Source organism: Rhinatrema bivittatum, chromosome 4 (assembly GCF_901001135.1).
Source record: "Rhinatrema bivittatum chromosome 4, aRhiBiv1.1, whole genome shotgun sequence".
NCBI lineage: Eukaryota > Metazoa > Chordata > Amphibia > Gymnophiona > Rhinatrematidae > Rhinatrema > Rhinatrema bivittatum.
The window spans coordinates 109,771,949-109,791,368 of NC_042618.1; the positions used below are offsets into that span (position 1 = coordinate 109,771,949).

At 44.4% G+C, this 19,420-nt stretch overlaps 1 protein-coding gene across 7 annotated transcripts in view; it reads left to right on the plus strand.

Moving 5' to 3' along the window:
• MGA (MAX dimerization protein MGA) overlaps positions 1–19,420 on the plus strand; it is a 660,453-nt gene that overhangs the window by 140,912 nt on the left and 500,121 nt on the right. The gene's annotated exons all lie outside the window — the stretch shown is intronic.

Consider the following 19,420-nt stretch of genomic DNA (forward strand, 5'->3'; position numbering starts at 1 on the left):
ACATCAATGTTAATGGAAACTCTTATGTTTATGTGAATGGAGACCTCATAGATGAATATCGAGTGTTTATCTTTTGACACACGACAAACAGTCTGTGTGGATATTTTGTATGATGACCACTACAGACACGCCAAAATTTTTTTATGGTGCTTATGACCATCTTTAATCATTGGTCTCCATGCACAACCTTGGAATTTTTCAAACAATTTATGTGTGTGTATGTATATATATATATATATATGTATGTATATGTGACATATAAACGATAAGTGTCCTTTCTATATTTCAGTCCTTTTCCAACGATCTGAGAAAACAGTCAGGAAACAGCCCCGATATCTCACTCTGTCTTGTCCAACACGTGTTTCGTCTCCCTTCGTTAGGGGCACCGACAGTGTTTTTCATTTATCTACGGAAAAAAAGATAAGACAGTGCTTCGCTTTAATGGTTAAATGCCTACTTCACTGGTAAATATAGGACTGTATTTAGTTACATACGCTCCGGTTTCGTCACCCTTCTTGATCGTGATTCAGCGTACCTGGCTTTGATCCTCCATTTTGCTTTTTCAGCTGATTTAAGCTGACATACAGCTGCTGCGTCAGCCAGTCACCTACCTCCTAAACCACCATTAACCAATGGCCTGTTAGGTAATACAATTCAAGTCAATGTCATCCAGTCTATAGAATCGTTCATTCCGTTCGTCGCTTGTGAAGACAAAGTGAAAATCCATTTCTGCTCGTAATAATTCAATTGGCTTTGAAGATCGCCTCCCTGTTCAGAGTTCTGCACTTGATCTATGATGGTCCATTTAAGCTGTTCGAACGTGTGATCATATTGAATGCAGTGTTTTATCATAGGAGCTTCTAAGTTGGCGTTGTGAATGCGACTTCTATGTTCTCTCAAGCGCACTTTAATTTGTCTAATAGTGCGCCCTACATAGATGGAAGGGCATGAGTATTGTATCAGGTACACCACATTCACTGACTCGCAATTTGTGATCCATTTCTTTTTAAAAAAACTTTTTTGTAATCTGATGTTGCCAATGGTCACCAGTAATAGCAGAAGCGCACATATCACATTTACCACACCTTTCGTGAATGCCTTGATTCGGTCCTTGTTTTGCTGACCACAGTGTAGCATGAACCACGTGATCTCTGTTTTTGCTTCTTGTATGCGAAAAAAGTGGTGGCTCCGAAAAAATCCAGGAATGTAATTGAAGGATGTGCCAATGGCACTTGATGCTCTGTGCTATTGGCTATGATTTGTCAGAATGTTGTAACACTCAGACATCTGAGGTAACGTCATGTTTAGACTGATATTCCAAAAGAGCAGATGGTGGAGAATATCCTGCTTGTTTATATGCTTTGCGAATCACTGCGCATGGATAACCATGCTCAAAGAATCTTATCGCCATCTCGTATGCTTGCAGTTTAAATTCCTGATTGGACGAACATAATCTCCTGATTCTAAAAAATTGGCTTACTGGTAAGCCATCTTTGAAGACTTTTAGGTGGAAGCTATGGTATCTCAAGAGATTATTACGCTCGATCGCCTTGCAATATACTGATGTATTAAGGATATTATTTTTTGTTGATTAGAATGTCCAGAAACACAATTTGTTGAGAGCTATATTGGAATGTGAATTTTTTTTTTTTTTTGAAATTGTTTATTTATGCTCTTTCAGAACAAACAACATAATAAACGTTCATATAGAAAACAATCATGAACAGGTACATTCCGTATAGTGCCCTATGTACAGTAATAAAATAACAGGTCTCAGACCCTATCAGTTAGAACCCAGTTACATCCCAAGGCACAAATTAACTAAATTGGTAATACGAATTGTCCTGTCATCAGTGAAACATAGCAAACAGCCTAAGAATGAGCCTTTTTCTCCCTTAATTCACCTTTCCCCTTCCAACCCCCCCTCCCCCACTTCCCTAAGCATTCGAGCTCAACTGAGTGCAGTAAAGGTTTGTCACTGTATATTCTTCCACACTTTGTAAGGTTCCCATATAGCAGAAAATTTATTGACCCGGTCATGTTGCACAGCAGTAAGATATTCCAACTGATAAACTCTGTCTAAGCGAGCCAGGACATGGGCAAAATTTGGCGCCTTGTCAGCCTTCCACCTGAATGCAATTTCGCACCGAGTAGCCACAAAGATTTGCAAGGCCAACCTCCTCTGTTTCTCACTCCCAACACCCCCGACCAAGCTTAATAGGCAGCCCTTAGGATCAAGCGGTATGTCCACCCCCAGGATCTGAGATGAGTACCGGGTCACTTCAGCCCATAGACCTTGAACCTCCTTGCATAACCACCACATATGATAGAATGTGCCCTTCTCCCCACACTGACGCCAGCATCTATCACTCGTTTGTAAGCGTATGCGGTGTAGCCTTTCAGGAGCCATGTACCATCTATACATTAATTTGTAGCCATTCTTCTTAATGGTTGCAGAAATAGAGCCCCGACCCATAGCCATATGACATTGGTCCCATTCCGAGTCTGATAGGGTTTGCCCAAGGTCACCCTCCCATCTTAACTGGTAGCTCATCTTAAATCTAGGACCACTATTAAGAAGCATATACAGACGAGATATAGGCTTAGTAATTGGCCCAGTCTGTGCACAAAAAGATTCAAACATAGACTTGCCCTTAAGCAATGCTGCAGGAGCTCCTTCGGAGTGGAAAAAATGGATAATTTGCCGGTAGGCATACATATCCTTGGAAGTCAGTACATGGGCATCTTGCAAGTCTACGGCCGGGATCAACTGAGAGCCCTGGAAAAATTGCCCTGCGGTAGTGGTCCCCAGTTGCCTCCACCTCCGGATAAATGCTGAGTCCTGACCTGGAGGGAAACGGGGGTGCATCAAAAAGGTAGTCATATGGTAAATACTCTTGTCCCCCACCAGACGCCCCCTCCATTTTACCCAATGCCGCAGAACTGCTTGAGTGAATGGAGTAAGTGAATGAGGCACACCCTTCCCCATATCACGACATCAAACCCTGGAGGCCAGCGAAATAGGCTCTGAGCCCGCCTGCTCAATGACCACCCATGACTTAGCGCTGCCCTTGAAGTGCCAACTGATGACCACTCCCAGCATGATGGCTGAGTAATACCAGTAGAGGTTAGGAATATTAAGGCCGCCTCGTAACTTGTCTTTATATAGTATATGACGTGATACCCTTGGAGGTTTCCTCTTCCATATAAACTGAAAGAGTTTCCTTTGCCAGATTCTCATGGCCCCTTCCGGGACCGCTACAGGTAGGGTTTGAAACATATAGCAAAATCGTGGTAAGACATTCATCTTCACTGCTGCCACCCTGCCAAACCACGTAAGGTCTGACCTATCCCACCGGGCTAAATCTTGCTGGATGCTGGAGATCAAATGATCATAATTTAAACTGTATAGATCAGCCAGGTGAGTTCCAATTTTGACTCCTAGATATTTAATGGAGTGCTTCGCAAGGCGGAAAGGCAATTTACTACCCACCAGGGCATACTGATCTGCAGGGAGCGAGACATTTAACAGTTCAGATTTGTCTGCATTAATTTTGAATCCAGACAACCTGCCAAATTGTCGCATTTCCTCCAGCAACAAAGGCAAGGACGCCGCCGGCTGAGAAACAGTAAATAATAAATCGTCAGCAAAAAGCGTAATCTTATAGGATACGTCATTAATCTTTATACCATGGATAGCTGGATGACATCGAATTCTCTCTGCAAGTGGCTCCAGAGAGAGAGCAAACAATAAAGGCGATAAAGGGCAGCCTTGGCGCGTGCCCCTCTTTACCCCAAAGGGTTCCGAGTATGCACCATTAATTTTGATTCTGGCTTGGGGATTGTCGTACAGTTTGTGAATCCAGGTGATAAAAGATTCCCCCAATCCCATAACTTCTAGAACAAATAAGGCCAGTGTACCCGATCGAATGCCTTTTCCGCGTCGATAGTTAACAGTGCAGCTGGTACACCTTTAGTTTGGGCCCACCACATCAATTCAATGACTCTACGCACATTGTCCAACGCCAAGCGCCCTGGAATAAACCCTGACTGGTCACTATGTACCAACCCAGGCGCCGCCCTCCCAAGCCGGATAGCCAGTGCTCTCGCTAGAATTTTCAGATCAATGTTAATCAGCGAGATGGGGCGATAGGAGCCACAAAGCGTGTGATCCCTGCCCGGCTTAGCCAGGATTGTAATCCCCGCCGTATTGGATACAGTGGATAGACACCCATCAGTACGTAGTGCGTTGTACATGGACACCAGTGGGGACAATAATTCCGAACTGAAGGTCTTGTAAAATTTCCCGGTGAAACCGTCCAGCCCGGGAGCTTTCCCTAATTTAAGATCTTTGATGATCAATGACACCTCCCCCTCCCTAATCTCCTCATTGAGTGGGCGTCTTTGGCCTTCCGATAGGACAGGGAGTGGTGTACTCTGAAGGAAGTGAGCAATCTCCTCAGGAGTGCTCAACCGCTCCGCATCATACAATGTGCGATAAAACTGATTAAAACAGTTCCCAATTTCCTTTGGGGAATAAACATATTGGCCCTGGGGACCCTTAATCTTAATGATTTGTGATTGGGATGCTTGCTCCTTTAATTTCCTAGCCCATTGCCTCCCCGCTTTATTTCCCCACTCAAAATAGCGTTGCCGCAGCCTCTGCAAGTGAAACGCTATCATGTCTGCGTCCATAGCATGAAGCGCGCACCTGGCCTCCATAAGTTTCCCCAGAATGCCTGGATCAAGAGTGCGTTTATGCCGCAACTCTAACCTGGATATCTTGTCCATTAACAGAAGGCGTTCCTTTGCCCTCTCCTTTTTTACATATGATGCCCTGGCAATGAAAAGACCCCTCACATAAGCTTTCAAACTGTCCCATAGCACCACCGGGGTAACTTCCCCATTGTCGTTATCCTCTAGAAATTGAGCTATCTTGACCTTCACGGTTTCCACAAAGGGCTCCACAAAGCCTCCAAAATTTTACACCCGGTTGGGGGCTGCCCAAGGAGAGCCGTAGCCAAATAGGTGCATGGTCCGACCACGAGATAGTTCCTATGTCCGCGTCCCTGATAAGCCCCACAAGATCCTTATCAACAAGGAAATAGTCTATCCGGGAGTAGGACTTATGCGGGGCGGAAAAGAATGTGTAATTACGAGTCGTGGGGTTGTGTAGCCTCCACACATCCACGAGACCCCTATCCGCTATGAGGTTTTTTAAAGCTTGCCTAGTAGCCCTACTTCCTACTCCCCCTCCCCCAGTGTTGTCTAAATAAGGGTATCGTGTGGAATTAAAATCTCCACCCACAATTAAGTGCCCTTCAGCCCACTCCCTGAGAACTGTGGACAGTTTGTGAAAAAATGAGGATTGATCTGTATTTGGGGCATAAACATTCAGGAGAGTACACAGCGTTTCATTTATTTTAGCTTTCAAAAGAATATATCGTCCCTCCGTGTCTCTGACCACCGAAATAATATCGGCGACCAGGGAGTTAGCAAAGAATATTCCCACCCCGGTGTATTTGCGGTGGACTGTGGCAGCCGCGTGGAAAACCTGCGGAAACCCTTTAGTGGGAAGTAATCTCTCGTGTCGTTTCCGAATATGTGTTTCCTGGCTAAAGATAATATCCGCCTTTGCGGAGGTCATATCCTTTATGAAAATCTGTCGGTTATGATAAGTGTTGAGGCCCTTTACATTCAAGGAGACAATTTTTAAAATCCCCGAAGCCATGGGAACAGTGACTGCAATATCCCGCTAACAATAAACCCCCCTCTAACTAAGGGCATCCTAAGCAAAAGCAATAAACCCAGAGTGCAGAAATAATAATAGATAGACAAACCCAACCGCACCTCCTCAGTTCCCCCTCCCACCCCCCCCCCTCCCTTCCCATCATACAACCACTCTCCACTTCGTGGTTCACTCCCATGAGAGAGCTGACGTTTCCCGCCTTCCCTGGATCTTCTACTTTCCCCCTCCTATTATAAAATATTTAGTCTGAGATCTCCCCCACTTGATCTATGGATTCAAACAGATCCTATAACCAGCTTAACTTAAAACAACCAATACAACAGTGATAATTGTACCTCCTGGGCGTCAGCAGGTGCCAGTACAGCCACAGAACAGACTGCCCAGACACTACCTCCTTTTCCAGGATACTATAGGAAATCCTGGCCCAGGTAATATCAAGTCAAATGCGAGCCCCCATAGTCTCATCCATTTTCCTCAATCGCATTGTTGCCCCCCGATCTCCGGCTCAGTCGTCCTCGTCCCGTGTCGACTCGCTGCCATCTAGGTCTCTGGCCCCCGCGCTTACTGTCATCCCGGGACATCACCGCAGACTCCTCAGGTGTCAGGTCCGGCAGCCCGAAGTATGTCCTCAGCTTCCATAACCTGATGCACTCGGGAGACCACCCCGCTGATGGTAAATTGTAATCCAAACGGGAATAGCCAGCGATACTTTATATTGTGAGACCGGAGGATGGAGATGACGTCCCGGAAGGCCCTGCGCTTCTTAATTGTAGAGATAGCTAAGTCCTGGAATATCTCTATCTTGTGGCCCTTCCACATAATAGTGCCTAGTGATCTGGCTGCCTGGGCCACTTGCTCCTTGACCAAAAAACTGTGGAAACAAGCCACAATGTCCTTTGGGAGATTGTTACGTGGATTGCCAAAGGCCCTGTGAGCCCGCTCGAGTACTACCTCCCTAGGCCGCTCTGCTTTGCCCTCCGGTTCCAGAAGTTGGGAACAAATACTTTGCACCACTTGTATACAGTCTCTGAATTCCTCTCCCTCCGGTATACCTCGAATACGGAGGTTTACCCTCCTTGCTCTGTTCTCCAAATCTTCTATATGTCTCTGCAGCTCCTCCTGCGCATCTCTGAGTTTCCCTTGTTCGTCCTGGACCCGCTCCATTTCGGTCTGCGTCTCCTGCAAGCCGGATTCTGTTTCATCCACCCGCCTTCCCAGCTCCTGGACCTGCCGCTGTACGCCAGTGAACATAGCCCCCAGTTCCTCCCGATATCGGGCCATATCACCTCTTAGCTCCTGGAACCAGGTCCTAAATTCTAACCTGGTGGGGACCTCCATATCGCCGGTCTCTCCTGGTGGCTCCGGGGCTTCAGTGGATTCGGGGGCCGGCGCCATTTTGTCCTCGTCAGCTAAAGCGAGGGCCGCAGCTGTGGATGCTGACGCGAAGGAAAATCTATTGAGGTCCGGTTTTTTTCTGGCAGCGGACATCTCCGGGCTCTGGCGATCCAGAATCGCTAGTTTTTTCAATTATTAAGCCGGTGAGTGCCGCGATGGGAGGAGATTGCCGTCGGTGGAGGGGAGAGCACAGATCTCAGGCGGCCATCGCAGCGGGTGACGTCACCGCTCTCGGAATGTGAATTTTAAATGAAGATCAATTTCATTGATCCATGAGTAAAAACTTACGCAAAAGTGTTTCGTCGGATGTCCAGAAAAATAGCAGATCGTCTATATACTTGATCCAAAGATTTGTGTAATTAAACAACGGTGAACTGTATATGTACAATCATTCTAACCGGTCCATAACAAGATTTGCTATAGAGGGGGCTGCTGAAGACCCCATTGCAATCCCATGTGTTTGAGGTAGAATGTATCATTAAATGTGAAATAATTGTGTTTCACTACCTCTTCAGGGAGGTCTCAGCCCTTTTGTAACTGACAAACCAAGAGAGAAACAGGCCCGGGGGCAGGCTCCGGCCATACTCCTCAATGAGAATGGGACGACCCATCTACAGGAAGAGGAAATGGGAGGTGGACATTTCCTCTTCTATCAACGATGGGTCGCGATCACGTCAGACAAATGGGTACTAAACATCATTCGAGAAGGTTACTCTCTGGAGTTCCGCAGCATACTTCGGGACAAATTTGTGATGTCACCCTGCCACTTCCACACCAAGAGACTGGCAGTGGAAGCCACTCTGACAAGACTACTCAGTCTGAAGGCAATAACTCCGGTTCCTATGCCCCAACAAAATATGGGGCGTTATTCAATCTATTTTATCGTCCCCAAGAAAAAGGAATCATTCCTATCCATCTTGGATCTCAAGAGCGCTCACTAACCCGAAAATGGGGGCCCCGAAATGAAGCCCAAAATATTGCAAAAAACGATGCACATCTCTAGCACTAAACATTAATGGATCCTTGTGGTAAATAAATCAATAAATGAAACAAAGAGATGAGAAATCTAAGTGTTTCAACCTTTTATTCACGACTTAAGGTATGTTTCGATCCCGTGACACGGACAATGTGTTGCAACCGTCCCTGTCAGACGGCTGCACTCCTCCTACCGCTCTCCTGTTCCTCCTCTTGCTGTTAATGGACGTCTGTCTGCCGCCGTCCTCTCCGGCGCCCCCAGACTGGCTTGGGCACAGCCTCCTGCCATGCTCCATCTGTACCTTAGGGCGTGTGCGCCGCGCGGCCCTTGCTCTTATTTCCTACTTGTGCAAAGCTCAGGGGTGTCCCCCTGTGATGATGTCACGCTGCCCGGATATTTAAAGCCTACACTGTTTGCTAGCCTTTGAATTAGCAAGGGGAATCTCACGGATGGGATTCGCTCTCCGTACCCAGCTACTCTGCCTCCAATCTTCATTGGACTCTTAACGCTAACGGGGTACCGGCTCCTCGGGGGGGCCTTGCTTGCTTTTCAGGTCGCTATCAGGAAACCGGTGCTCGCTCCTCGAGGGCCCATGTTCCCTGACTCGCTGCCTGCTCCTACCTTCTCTTCTGCTTGGAAGAATCTGCTATCTTTAACACCAGTGAGTACTACCATCTCCACCTCAGAGCTTTCCCTGGAACCAGGTACTTGCTCCTCAAGGGCCTGCCTCCGTTCCAGCCCTGGTGCCATCTCCTACGTGGAACCGCTGTGTGAGTACATCTCCTACAAGCCTCTCGGCTCTCAGGGATCAGGTACTCGCTCCTCCAGGGCCTGCTCTTCCTATCCTGGGGTTCTCCATACTGGGGCTTGTTCATATTCCACTGTACTCATTATTCTCAGTTCTTTCCACTACAGCACTGCTACCGGAGGAGTCGCTGTTCCAGGGCCTGAGGGATACTAGCCCAGCCGGGCTACTCCAACTACTCATCACTGCCACCTTTGGTGGCAACACAACATTGTCTAAATAAAGATCAATCTCTCTGTGTTTGTGTGCCCTAAGCTGAGCCTGACCTGTGGCCCCTCACGGGACTGCCCCCCGTGGGTGTGGTCAGCTGCCACGGTGTCCAAGGGTCCACCCAAACTTCACTAATTATAACACCGTTTCGCCACATGGGCTGCGTCGGGAGGGACAGAGGCCCAAGAAATTAACTGATAATGGTGTGTCAAAGTGTTTTCATGAAATAGAGATGCAGTGAAAGACAATGTGCTCACAGGAGAAATGCAGTTTCGATTCAAGGAGCCTTGCGGAGGGTTATCCAGGAGAAAAGATTTCTGGAAGAGAGAGAAACGGAACAGTAAGTCTATCACCCTGAGCAGCTGAGCAAATCAAACTTCATTATCAAAAAAAGGAGGGGGGTCTGGCATGGACTGTCAGCAATTTGAAAAATCTCTGGAATGATGAATCAACACAGTCTCTGTACAGTTCGTTTTATTTTATTTTTATGTATTTATTTAGATTTATATTCCGCTTTTCACACTTTTTTCATCACTTCAGAATGGATTACATTTAGGTACTGTAGGTATTTCCCTATCCCCAGAGGGCTTACAATCTAAGTTTGTACCTGAGGCAATGGAGGGTAAAGTGACTTGCCCAAGGTCATAAGGAGCAATAGCAGGACTCGAACCCTGGTCTACTGGTTCGTAGCCCACTGCTCTAACCACTAGACTACTCCTCCACTCTTTTTTTTTTTTTTTTTTTTTTTTATATTTTGCTCAGCCACATCATTAATCTTCTCAGCTCTTTGTATCGTATGGTCTTAACAGACTAGGTATATCGGTCATCAGCCATACTTTGTCCAACTAGATAGCTAAGTGCATTCAACACTATTATACTTTGTCAAGATTGCAGGTCAGTGATTCCATGAAAGCCCATTATTTATTTATTTATTTATTTATTTATTTATTTATTTATTTAGGATTTTTATATACCGACATTCTCGATACAAATATCGAATCAGGTCGGTTTAAGTGAGACCTATGGCTCCTTCTGTGGCTCATCTCCAAGATGTGCCTCTTGACATCTGCATAGCTGCCACCTGGTCAGACTGGCTTAGAAAAATGCTGGCATTTTAATAGGAGAGACTGACTTAGACTATCTCTACTTCATGTCGTGGCTGCTCTCAGCCCTGCTGAGTCTCATTCCTGGGGCTTTCCTTAGTACACTTTAGCAACAGTAGACGAGTAGCAGATAACAGAAATAAGCTTTGCTCTCGGTGCTTCTTCTAGTGGGATGCTGATTGCTGATGTTTGTGCCTCTAGAACCTCAAGTCGCATCAATAAGTGAAACCTCCATCAAAGATCAGAAACGGTGCAAATTTTTAACTGATTTAATCTAGAACATCACAAGTCATGAGATACAATGCTGAAGGCTTCTGTACCTAGGTGCCCCTAAGGAGCTGGTGATAGTGCCCATCCAATTAGTCCTGACTGAGGTGTACATGAGAATGTGGAACACCCCCCCCCCCTTCTCTGTACTGCTAGTAAATAAGAATGCTGACATGAAGTATCCTGTCCAGAAAACTCAGCTTCGTACTATTGCAGTTGGAAGAGATTAGCTTTCCATGTCATAAAAAAGGCATTTCAATAACTACAGTTTCTGTCAGTCTTTGTTTTTTTTTTAAATGTCTTTATTCAAGGATGTACCAATACAGAGTAGTAGCATATTAACAGCAACACAAAGCCACAGAGTACAATCCTTCATTTATAACTTTTCAACCGATAAGCCACCCCCTCCCACCCCCTCCACCCTGATACATACAGCGATCTCCGTGATAAAGAAGATGTGTGACAAGTATAAGTTTAAATTCTTAATATGTTTGTACAGTATCCATCAGCGAGAAGTGATATATACATCCTGGGTAGCGCAGTAAACCCCCGGAAAGGAAAGCAGAAGCATGTTTCCCTAGGGCAGCAATCAGGCATCGACCAAGGAATGGTGTTCATGAGTCACAGAAAACTTAGACCCCCTGTTTAAACTTTCTCCATCTCCAATGGAGCCAACACTTGACTGTGGGGAGGTAGGGAAGAGTAATAAGTACCCCATATCTCTCTAAAGAAACATTTTTTCTTATAAGAAAAACGCTTATATTTAGACCCATATTCCAGTTGGTAAAGTTCTGTCATTTGGCTAGACCACAAAGTTTCAGTGGGCGGATCTCGATCCAGCCAGCGCAACAGAATACATTTTTTAGCAATGAGACATGTTTTGAATGCAAAAAGAACATTATCAACATTCGTACTACTGTCACCACTGTCATTATTCAGAAGACAAAAGGAACAACCACGTAACTTCCATGTGAAAAAGCTTTGAAAAGTGAGTTCTTATCTTCTCCCAGAAGTCTTCTATTCAAGCACACTCCCATAGGCAATGGATAAATGAAGCTGGAGAATGAGAACACTTAGGACAGTCTGGTGAGGGTAGCAACCCCCATCTTGTGGGCACGAGCCGGAAAATAAACTATCCAATGAAACACTCTTTGTTGTATCTCACGTAAAGCTATATTTCCGGACACTTGGTATAGGGCAGCATAAGAAAGTTTAAGCATGGAGACAGTCAGCTCTTCACCACAGTCTCTAGACCATTTCACCAATAGTGCATCATAAATTCCATAGAAACGTTAGCACAACAAAAGGCATACAAACATGATAAAATGCCTTTTTTATCTTGGAAACAGGTTAATAAATCAGCATAACAGGTACTATCAATATCGCCCCCTGTATCTTGTAGTAGAGCCCGTACCTTAGCCCATAACTGGGCATACAGTAAAAAGTGAACACCTCGTAGTCCCAATCTCTCCTGGCATTGAACAAATGTATATATAGTGCCCGTAGACTGGTCTAGGAGATCCTTAAGAGGCCAGTTCGGAGCAGTTTGAAATGGGCGTTTGAAATGGGCGTGAAGAGGCGAAGCTGAGATTCTCAGGGGATATTGTAAAGATACACTGACCGACAAATTCAATAATCTACGAATTATGCCCCAAATCTTTCGAACAGTGTGTACCAATTGATATGTCACTGAAATGGTCTGAAAAACATTTGGGGGTACATGTAAAATATAATTAGGGTCCCACGGGGCACATATAGCATGAATCAGCTGAGGGTCAGTGTACTCAGCGGTTCCAAAGAGCCAATCTCCCAAAAACCTTAAGTTTGCTGCCCAGGAATAAGCCATAAAGTCTGGTACACCATAGCCGCCCTGACATTTCGGGGCCGATAGGGTCTGAAGTGGGAGACGTGCCCTTTTCCCCTTCCATAGAAAATGTCACATTGCTTTCTGCAGAATGCGGAGATCTTTAGAGAAAAACATGACCGGTAACATCAAAAGTTTATAAAGGAGTTGTGGGGCAATTACCATTTTTATTAGCGCTATATGCCCCTGAATTGAGAGCGGGAGAGAATGCCAACCCTCCATTTTTGCAATGATTTTATTGATCGTAGGGAGAATATTTAAAGCATACCAACGTTTTGGATTAGAATGTATAATAATACCCAAGTATTTAATAGTTGTATCAGCCCATTTCACCGGAAAGTTCGGCCATGCATCCCTCAAAGAGCCAAATATGTCCAGCGCTTCAGTCTTATCTAGATTGTTTAATCCAGACAAATTCTGGTAGCTAGTGAATATCTGCAACTCCTGCATGAGACAGAAGCAGTAAAATATCATCAGCAAACAATAGTGTAAGATACTTCCTAGATCCCACACTTATTCCCTGTATTTCAGTTGTTGTATTTAGCTTGCACACTAGAGGTTCCACAGTCAGTATAAACAGAAGCGGCAAAAGCGGGCAGCCCTGCCTAGTACCCCGAGCCAAATAGAATTCCTCGGACAAGGCTCCATTCACTAAAATTTGTGCGGTGGGGTTAGAATATAAAACAGTGATGTAATCAAAAATCCGACCAGAAAAACCAAACTTGGTCAGAACTTTCCGTAAAAAGGGCCAGGCCACTCTATCAAAAGCCTTTTCGGCATCACATGTAACTAGTAAAGGATCTGGTAGATGGGAAAAATGGCAAGCCTCTATTGCTGCTAAGACTTTGTGTATATTCACCGTGGATCTTCACCCGGCTATGAAACCCACTTGGTCAGTAGATACCAACAAGGGTATGATAGATTTTAATCTGGTCGCCAGTATCTTAGCATACAATTTAATATCCAGATTTAGCAATGAGATTGGTCGATATGAGGAAGGCACCATGGGATCTCGGCCAGCCTTGGGAAGAACAACAATGGTAGTCACCCGCATACTGCTAGGCATTTCCTGATCATCGACCATCCTCTCGAACACCCTCTGAAGCACCGGGGCCAGATCCGCGGAAATAGACTTATAAAATAAGGCGGTAAGACCATCTGGTCCCGGAGCTTTTTGATCTGGGAGAGTTTTTATAGCATCTAGCACTTCCCCTGGATCAATGGGTTTTTGAAGGCAAACCAATTGCTCCTCCGTTAACTGAGGGAGGGACAAGGACGTAAGAAATTGATGTATGTCTGCTTCCTCCACCTGCTCTGCTGAGTAGAGTGTATGATAATATTGAGAGAAAATCTTTGCAATCTCAGGGGTGGTCGTCTCAACTATTCCCTATGCGTTTCTCATATTGGCTACTAATTTCGAGGTCTCCTGGGCCTTTATTAATCGGGCCAGTAGGCGTCCTGCCTTATTCTCATGCTGGAAAAAATGGAATTGGCGAAATCGAAGGTATTTGGCCGCTCTAGTATGTAGTAAATCATTAAGCGCCACCTGAAGCGACTTAAGTTGGGGAAGTAGCTTATCGTTCCCGGAGGCAATCACTTGCCTCTTCAGGCTACGCAGCTGTTTTTCCAAAGTTAGAATCTCTTTGTCTAGCTGTCGCTTTTTATAACTGGAATAACTAATTATCTCTCCGCGAAGAACCGTCTTCACAGTCTCCCATAAAAGAGTCGGATTATCAAGGTGTTGACTATTAAATTCCATAAAATCCGCCCATTTCTGTTTTAGGTATTTTGGAAATTCTGGGTCATTTGCTAAATGAGAGGGCAGTCTCCACTGGCTGGGAGAAGGACCACCCTGTTGCCCCAAGGTTCTCACCACTGGGCTATGGTCAGAAATGACAAGCGTTTCTATTGATGCTGCAGAGAACCTGGGAAACAGGGTTTCTGAGATTAGAAGATAATCAATACGTGAGCATACTGGATGCGCCCGTGCTACATGTGTGAACTCCCGTTCTTCAGGGTGCAGCGCTCTCCATAAATCCACCAAGTGAAGGTTTTTACATAAGAGATTTGGGCCCTTATTTTCACTAGTTTGTTGTCCCTTCCTCGGGGGGGTGTCTATCTAGAAAATAATCAGTAACAAAGTTAGTCACCCCCCACAATAAGCGGATAATCCCCTATAGAGGTAAGGGATGTCATTAGACGCAGAAAAAAACCATGATCATATGCATTTGGTGCATACACCGATGCTAAGATAATAGGCGAACCCATAAGAAGGCCCCTTATTATAATAAACCGGCCCTCCGGATCTGCCACCTGTTCTTGACATTTAAAGGATATTGTTTTATGTAGAAGGATGGCCACACCCCTGCTCTTAGAGGACCCTGTAGCATAATAAAGCTGACCTACCCACTTTTTCTTCAATTTTACTATCTCTGCTGGGAGAAGGTGAGTCTCCTGGAGAAAAGCTATGCTGGCGTGTAGCCTATTAAGCCTGGTAAGGATTTTTTCTCTTTTGATCGGCGTGCCCAATCCAGCCACATTCCAAGTAACAATCTGTTGCGCCATTTTAATGAAAAGCGGTTGGGACTTGTAGCGACGCTCTAGGGCGCCCTATGAAGCTTACACTTTTCAGGTCTCTGTGACAGACCTTTCCTATACCGTTTCCCAAGATAAACCACGCCCCCCCAGCACCCAGCTTCACTAAATAACAATATATAAGGTTGCTCGTTCATAGTAACACGGAAATTTGCTGTACATATCCCTTCCCCCCCCCCACCCTCCCTCCCCCATATTTGACTCTGTAAGCATCCCACACGCAGCTTTCACCCAGTATACACATAACAGAGTCGCAACACACCCTCAACCCCGGAACAACAACAAGATAAATTCCCTAGAGGGAACGAGAGCACGAGGTGACACAATGTGCTCAGCCATCAACCCAGACATTAGTAAAAAATAGTCTGACAGAAACGATGTTGATTAGGATAAACAAAAAAAACTGCCCTTCTCACGACTCGGAGAGCTGAGGTCTATTCTGTTAAGGAAGGCACAAAAACTTTTCTCAGCTCATAGGCAGCCATAGAGCAAACATATGGGGCAGTCATGTTATATACATTATAGCCCATCAGTTTCCTGTTGGAGTGTTAACCTCACCAAACTGCGACCAAATAAGATTAATACTTATATTAACATGCAGGCGACAGTTTCTGAAACTAAAAAAAAAAGATGTGTTGTGATGGAAACGGTGATTCAAGATGTCTTCGCTAATTCTGTACTCTGCAGAGTGCGAACATAGCTTTGGGCCTCACTCGCTGTTGCGAAGATTTTAGTAGAACCTTGATGAGAAATTCTCAGACGAGCCGGAAACATTAACGCAAAGCGAATGTTCTTCTTGTAGAGCTCCGTGCAAATTCCTGTGAAATCCTTCCGAAGGAGAGTAACTCTGGGGGAAAAGTCCTGAAAAATCAGGATCCGATGATTTTCATAAAATAATTCCCGTGCCTTCCTGAAGTGTTGTAGTACCAAGGATTTATAGGCAAAATGTAGAAATCTGGCTATGATCACTCGCGGTCGAGCGCCCTGGGTTCCCTCCACTCTGCGGCCTATTCTATGCGCTCTTTCCAGTAGGCCTCCCGAGGGGGACGCCAAAGATGGGACCACGCTGAGCAACCATGCCTCAAGCGATCTCGGAATGTCCGCATCCAATAGTGCTTCAGGGAAGCCCACAAATCGAAGATTATTCCAGCGTGACCGGTTTTCAAGGTCGTCTAGCTTCTCATCTCTGACTTTGGCATTTTTTTCCAGCTCGTCCACACGGCGTTCTAGTGCGCCGATATCATCTTCTGTGAGTGATATCCGTCCCTCAACCTTATCCACATGAGAGTCAATTTCAGCAAAGGAGGCTCTTACCTCCGCGATTTGTTCTGATAACTGGTGAAGGCGGACATCTAGTGCTGAGACGACTGATTTGGAAATTTTATCTTCCAGGGATTCCTCTCCCGAGGCAGGGACGGTCGCCATCTTGGGTTCCAGGGCCCGCGTCTTTTCCTTGTCTTTTTTCACCGCCCTCGTGGCCATAAGTCACCGGAGCGTTTGTGCAAGGTAGCACTGTAGGTTAGTTGAGAAATGGGTGCAAGATGGGGGGAGATAGTCAGCGTATTGTGGTATTTAAAGGCTGTCTGGCTGGTTTGATGGCCGGAGCTCAGTTAGCGCGCTGCTACTAAGCCCACCACATCACGTGATCTCCTTCTGTCAGTTTTAGTTTGGAGTTCCTGTTTAGTCTTGAAGGGCTGTATGATGATCTTGTGCAATCCAGCCACATCAGTTATTTTTCCACTCACCAGCTTATTTATTTCTTCTAAGTCAGTCAAGTTGGTTGGTCAGGGGTAGTAAAGCTCCTGTCCTCCTAGAACTTACATTTTATTTTGAAGTTGCTTATGCAACTGTCTTTTGAACCACTGGACTTTGTTTCCCTTTATTTTCTACAATGAATGATGTGCCGCCTCTTAATACCTCTTAGAAAATATCAAAATAAACCCACCTGGAGTGTTAAAGGCTATATGGCCCTCTCTGATGTCTGGTAACAAATATCTGCACTCTCCACTCCTTTGGCTGTAACTGCTTGTGCAGATGTGTACCATTTTTAATAGTTTGTTTTTATATTATTTTATATATATATCTGCAATTAAAAAATCTTACAGAACTCACTTATCATTGGGGAATGGAACAGCTCCCCTATAAGGAAAGACTAAAGAGGTTAGGACTTTTCAGCTTGGAGAAGAGACTGCTGAGGGGGGATATGATAGAGGTGTTTAAAATCATGAGAGGTCTAGAACGGGTAGATGTGAATCGGTTATTTACTCTTTCGGATAATAGAAAGCCTAGGGGGCACTCCATGAAGTTAGCATGTGGCACATTTAAAACTAATCGGAGAAAGTTCTTTTTCACTCAACACACAATTAAACTCTGGAATTTGTTGCCAGAGGATGTGGTTAGTGCAGTTAGTATAGTCGTGTTTAAAAAAGGATTGGATAAGTTCTTGGAGGAGAAGTCCATTACCTGCTATTAATTAAGTTGACTTAGAAAATAGCCACTGCTATTACTAGCAACGGTAACATGGAATAGACTTAGTTTTTGGGTACTTGCCAGGTTCTTATGGCCTGGATTGGCCACTGTTGGAAACAGGATGCTGGGCTTGATGGACCCTTGGTCTGACCCAGTATGGCATGTTCTTTTGTTCTCAAAACCTAGCGCATCTCTTAACTGTTATAATCGGCTCAGCAGAGATAACACTTTTATCTTTCAATGGAGAAGATGTTTCTATATGTTCTTCTCTTAGTTGCCTGAAGAACATATTGAAACGTCTCCCTTTATTTCCTTTATGGTCTTTTTGGTGGACATTGTTGCCAGAAAGGTCAGTCATTCTCCAGCTTTGTTCTTAGTCTCTGTTTCAGTACTTTCCTGACAAGATGGTAGTTGGAACAGTACAAAGCTTTATTTCGTACATCATTTCTGCTTTTCGTTTAAGTTAGGAAATCATTTTTCTAAGCTGAAATTAGAAAGGATATTATATCCTCTTGGCGTTTTGAGATGTCTGAATTCTTGCTTACATGTAACCTCACTGTTTCATAGATCTGAGCAGTTGTTTGTGCTGCATAGGCCAAATGAAGAAGGCCAGTCTACTTCTAGATTAACATCAGATGGGTAAATAATTATATCTTTGACGTACAAGGTGGGTAAATTGTCAGATACTAGAATTGTCCTGTTCTACTAGAGGTATAACTACCTCTTAAGTGATGAGGGTTTAGTTTAATGTCAAACCTGATATTCCACTTTAAATAGACATTCCAAAATGGATTACCGTATAAATGTACAAAATATAATACATAGACAGTATACACTTATTTGCCTTAACTAAGCAGCAACATTGTAAACCTAACTGAAATCACAAGGATAAAAGTCACTGGTGGATATAAGCAAGACAACAACTTAGAAATGATTGTATGCCTCTACTAAACATTTATTAAATTAAATGCGTTGTTTTCTTCCTTGCTAAATTTGAGGCCTTACCTATTTTTAGTATTATCAGTGGGCTGCAAGATATACCCTCCCACTGGTTGGTTTTCATGGTATTAGTCTTTTAGTTATGGCATTGTTATTGATGAAAGTTGAGAAGTTGGTTTTACGAAAACATACAAAATTTTGTATTGCTAATTCCATTGTTATTTTTCAAAATGTTTGTACACTAATGCGCAGTATGATCAACCATTTTTGTTTATGTATTTTACTGAGTGATACATTAAAACATATTTCAACATAAATGCGTTGATCTGGTGACATTGTGACAGATCTGAGTTATCATATGGAAAATTAGGCTTTGATTTTCAAGCTCAGTTTCTGCTTCTCAGACTTAATGGGGATGCTATAGAGGCAACATTCATCGTCCTGGGTGGAAGCGAGGCCCATCCATTGTATACCTACAGGGCAGTATTTTCATTTGCATGGGGCTTGTACCTGCAGGACTGTGTAAACATTGTTAAAGGAAAACTGCTCATGGAGTACTTTGTACTGGTACTTTTGCAGCAGATGGAAAAGTACCTGCAGAAAGCAAATAACTGGATCGCAGAATGAAAGCCCAATGTGTATATTCCTGTTCCCATCCCCAGCACTACCCACTATGGCATGACTGACTATGTGCATGCTGTTTACTCATGTAAAAAACTTTTGATTATTGCTCCTTGAATAGTCATATTCACAGTGCATACATACTGGATCTTGGAAGGAGCCATGATCCTAAGGCTCCCGGTAGGATTGTCACTGCTGTCATTGGGCTGAATAAAAAAAAAAAAGGCAAAAATCTATGTAATAGTTATGCATAAAGACTCATGGCATCACAGCCTGAGTAAAGTCTGGTTCCAATTGAGCTGATGGTCCAAAAGAGGAGGAGGAAATTGTTGGACCAAAAAACAGACAAACCTTTTATCAGATTTATAAAGCAGCCTTAGATGCTGCTTTTGAATGTACTGAGTTCTCCAGGCTACTGTCAGCCCTC